The sequence below is a fragment of the Epinephelus moara genome, chromosome 12, assembly GCF_006386435.1.
Source record: "Epinephelus moara isolate mb chromosome 12, YSFRI_EMoa_1.0, whole genome shotgun sequence".
NCBI lineage: Eukaryota > Metazoa > Chordata > Actinopteri > Perciformes > Serranidae > Epinephelus > Epinephelus moara.
This window is the reverse complement of record NC_065517.1, coordinates 42,786,723-42,791,722: the sequence shown is the minus strand read 5'-3', so window position 1 is coordinate 42,791,722 and position 5,000 is coordinate 42,786,723. Positions and strand designations below refer to the sequence as shown.

Genomic DNA, 5,000 nt, shown 5'->3' with positions numbered 1-5,000 from the left:
ACATCTTCAGATCATTTAACTTGAAGACCACATCTATAATGCATCATGAAGCTCTTCATAGTGTCATGGTGAGTTATAATGTGTTCATAATGCTCTATGACTGCACTCATAAACACACATAATGCTTCCTGATGCACTTCATCAACAGTCGTTAAACATCATAGATGTGACCTATCATGAATTATAAGTGTCTTACTGAGAAGTTATAAACTCGAGGCTGACTGATGGAGCTTATGATGCATTATAAATAGGCTACCTGAACTCAGCTCAACAATCAGCTGTTACATGCTACAGCTAGCTAGCTAACCACTGTCCCCATCAGGAATCTGCAGATCCTAGGATGGTGAAGGTATGACCCACCCTACTCTGCCTCACTCTGTCCTCTGATTGGCTCACCCTGACAGTCTCACCCTCACTTAAGCAAACCCCACCCTCTTGCCTACACCTAACCAACCCATCCAAGGAAGACAACAAGTACCACCCAATCAGAGGAGAGTAGGGCATGTCATTCTTTTGCTATATTAGGAAACGTAAGTTTGCCCCCACAAACACCGCTCAGCCTTGCAGCCAGTTTATCCCAGTGGCCACTCAGTGAAAAATAATTTTCCCCGTAGACCTCCATTATAATGAGACGTTTGTCAGACTGTGACACCTCCAACTGTAAAGATCAGTTATGACTCTTTGTATTGTGATTTCTTGATTCATGGCGGTTTTATATTTGTAGATAGAGCTGAGAAAAGTTATTTAAAGATCCATGATGTCATCACAACATAAAGTCTATGAGCTGAGCCGGAACTCGTTGGGTTTCACTCACATGTAATATATGTAATTATATAAGATATCATAGTTGAAGCTAACAGTCTTCATATGAAATGAATGGTTAGCTCTGAGCTAATAGCTAACAATCCAGTAGCTAACATTAGCCTGCAAGTAGCCCTTTTTCTGACGGGGACAGTGGTTAGCTAGCTATAGCGCAGACTCACGGGGGATTTGTTGGCACTCATTGACTTTTTTTTTTAGAGCCCATTGTCGGTGAGTGACCTCCCTCTGACTGTCAGCTGAGCTCAGGTGAGGAGAGGACAAACAGGAAGTGAGTTGAGTAAAGGAGGAGCTAAAGTCCAGAGGGAGTGAGACGAAACCAACTTGTTTCATCAGGTCAGATTATTTTTCTCTTCAGCAGAAACATTTCCTGATGGTTTGTGTTATTGTTCACTGGCGCACGATAAATATGCTCTGATTGTGTTGTTAATGTGCTAACTGGCTAACTAGCATCAAGACGCTCTTTCTGTTGATGAATACAGACGACCGCCGTCTGCTGCTGTGGTGAGTTATTACCTCTCAGCAGGAGCAGAACAGACTTGCTGATTGGCCGGCAGCTGGAATCTCTGTGGTGTGTTCAGGTGCAAATTTTTGGCCGAGACACGTTGGTGTTTACTTATCTTACTTTTTATCTTAAAAGAAAATTAAGGGAAAATATAAGACACATGTCAGAGAATGTTGCTGTGAGATGCCTGATGATGTCAGAGGATGTCAGACTTAAAAAGTACTTTAAGAATACTTTGGTATTTTCTTTCACACAAGTGTCTTTCACGCTTTACTGACCAGCAACAGTGAAACATTATGGTGAAGCTGCTGATGATCAACACATGATGTGATGTTTCCTGCTGGTGATCATGTGTGTTTATCATGAAGCATCGTTAAGCATCGTGGAGCATCATGAAGCATCGTGAAGCATCATGAAGAATCATGAAGCATCATGAAGCATTGTGAAGCATCATGAAGCATCATGAAGCATCATGAAGCATCGTGAAGCATCATGAAGCATCGTGAAGCATCGTGAAGCATCATAAAGCATCGTGAAGCATCGTGAAGCATCATGAAGCATCGTGAACCATCATGAAGCATCGTGAAGCATCATAAAGCATTGTGAAGCATCATAAAGCATCATGAAGCATCGTGAAGCATCGTGAAGCATTGTGAAGCATCATGAAGCATCGTAAAGCGTTGTGAAGCATCATGAAGCATCGTGAAGCATCGTGAAGCATTGTGAAGCATCATGAAGCATCGTGAAGCATCATGAAGCATCATGAAGCAAGGATCATGAAGCATCGTGAAGCATCGTGAAGCATTGTGAAGCATCGTGAAGCAAGCATCATAGGCATTGTGAAGCATCATGAAGCAAGCATCATGAGGCATTGTGAAGCATCATGAAGCATCGTGAAGCATCATGAAGCATCATGAAGCAAGCATCATGAGGCATTGTGAAGCATCATGAAGCATCGTGAAGCATTGTGAAGCATTGTGAAGCATCATGAAGCATTGTGAAGCATTGTGAAGCATCATGAAGCATCGTGAAGCATTGTGAAGCATCGTGAAGCATCATGAAGCATCATGAAGCATCATAAGGCATTGTGAAGCATCGTGAAGCAAGCATTATGAAGCATTGTGAAGCATCGTGAAGCATCTTGAAGCATCATGAAGCATCTTGAAGCATCATGAAGCATCGTGAAGCATCATGAAGCAAGCATCATGAAGCATTGTGAAGCATCTTGAAGCATCATGAAGCAAGCATCATGAAGCATCATGAAGCAAGCATCATGAAGCATTGTGAAGCATCTTGAAGCATCATGAAGCATTGTGAAGCATCGTGAAGCATCATGAAGCATCATGAAGCATCATGAAGCATCGTGAAGCATCATGAAGCATCATGAAGCATCCTGAACACGTTACAATGCCACAGAGCAGGCGCCCTGCTGTTGAAGGTGATCCTCAGTGAAGGTCACATGGTGCTTGTGAGGTGTATTGTCCCTCCTGAGCTGCCATGCCTCAGTGAGGCGACTCTTCGTGTTTCCTCCTTAAAGCTGCAGATTACATTATCTGCCTCTTGCTGGATTAAAGCTCTCAGGTCACACAGATCAGCACAGGCCCCGCCCCCCCACCCCCCTCCTGACACACCTCCACCTGCTGGTTAAAGCGTGTCTCTCTGTCCATCTGAGCTGAACGTCCATCTGTCCGTCACGCGCTAGTTTAGTTCTAATGTCTTTAGTTGTTTATCCCCCAGAGTGTCGTCATGTGATGCTGCAGGCTCAGGGCCATGACACCGCCATGACACCTGTCTCCATGGTGACGGCCGCCTGCTGTACCCATCAGCTGATCACATGATTTCATTTCAGATCAATATTCTCTGAGGAGATAAAAACAAGGTGTTTCTTCTTCTCTGGTTGATCAAGTGACGCTCCGTCACATTTATCCGTGTGTGTGTGTGTGTGTGTGTGTGATGTGCTGTAATGTGTTGGTGAGTGAACAGCAGCAGGAGGAGGTGATGCAGATGGAGACGGTCAGGTGATGAGAGCTGAATACAAACCAGATCCACCACCCCTCCCCCACCTGCCCCACCAGACCCTCCGCCCTCGCTCCCCTCCCCCATCCTCCATCAGCATGTAGAGAGGCTGCAGCCCGACTCAGCACTCCCCTCCTCCTCCTCCTCCTCCTTGCTGTCATTTATTCATGACTGAACACAGAGAGACGACAAGGACGAGGAATTCTGTCTCTGCTGCTCAGAAAAACTAGTATCTCCTGATATCGGCCAACTCTCAGTATGTGAACCCAGTATGTCCCAGTGTAAAAACTCAGTATGTCCCAGTATAAAAACCCAGTATGTCCCAGTGTAAAAACCCAGTATGTCCCAGTGTAAAAACCCAGTATAAAAACCCAGTATGTCCCAGTATAAAAACCCAGTATGTCCCAGTGTAAAAACCCAGTATGTCCCAGTGTAAAAACCTTGTATCTCCCATCTCCTTCACTGACTGCAGGAAAATCCAACATCTCCATCTACTTACGGGGTTTTCAGCTGACAGCAGCAGTGACGTGAGCTCACCCTACTCCTGCCTGCAGCCAATCACAGCCCTTCTCAGCCTCCTCTTCCTGCTATTGGCTGGGAATGTCAACAGAGCAGTGTCTTTCACGTGCAGCAGCAGCAGGTCAGCGAACGCCTCATGAAGAGAACCTGAACACAGCACGAGTGATTTAAAGGGCCAGTCCGTCACGTCATCAAAACATCAGCCTGGATCAATAGTAACAATATTTACAGTAATGTGATTGTTGTAATGTGATTACTTCTCAAAAAGTAATAATACTTGATTATAAGGGTCACCTGTCAGTCATCCTGAGAGTGACAGCAGCTGCGTCCAATCCTGTGGCTTTAAGCTTGGTGGTGGGCGGAGCTTCACTTTAATTGGATCTTATATTGTAGTAAATATTGATCATTATCAAACCAATCATAATTTAATAACGTAATATTGAAATACTTATTGATTAGTATGAGAATAATTATATTTCAGAACAATGATATTAGAGTAAATATTGATTAATATCAGGAGAGTGATGTGGGATCAATGATCCTAACGCTGGCTCCTCAGAGGTGATGACATCACTGGCTTCATTGAGCCTCCTCAGACTTGTTGAGTCGTCGTTCTGAATCTTAAATAAAGTTTTGTGTATTTGAACAAAGCAGCGTTCACCGTCTCCTCGTTCATTTGGCCGTCGGGCCTGTCGGCCTCCTTTCAGCACCGCCGCTCTCCCAGGACTCGTTACCAGGCAACCAGCAGCCGGCAGCCATGACTGCTTTGTTCCTGAGGAGACTGAAACAGGGATGAATGGAAAACTGTGTTTCCTGTTTTCTGTTCAACAGAGACACAAAAAACAGGAGCTGAAAACTTTATTGTCCCCAAACATGAGACACTGAAACACTGCCTGTCCTGGGTCATGGGTTCAAATATGTCCTCCATCTTTGTTTGAATATGTCCTCCATCTTTGTTTAAATATGTCCTCCATCTTTGTTTAAATATGTCCTCCATCTTTGTGTGAATATGTCCTCCATCTTTGTTTAAATATGTCCTCCATCTTTGTTTGAATATGTCCTCCATCTTTGTTTGAATATGTCCTCCATCTTTGTCTGAATATGTCCTCCATCTTTGTTTGAATATGTCCTCCATCTTTGT

The 5,000-nt window shown here is 44.1% G+C and overlaps 1 long non-coding RNA gene across 1 annotated transcript in view; it reads left to right on the top strand.

Annotated features, from left to right (window-relative positions):
• LOC126398335 (uncharacterized) overlaps positions 1-1,333 on the top strand; it is a 6,359-nt gene extending 5,026 nt beyond the window's left edge. Inside the window, exons 2-3 of the long non-coding RNA XR_007570767.1 lie at positions 11-68; positions 1,021-1,333. This is a non-coding gene — a long non-coding RNA (uncharacterized LOC126398335). The remainder of the gene's footprint in view (positions 1-10; positions 69-1,020) is intronic.
• The last annotated feature ends 3,667 nt before the right edge of the window (positions 1,334-5,000 follow it).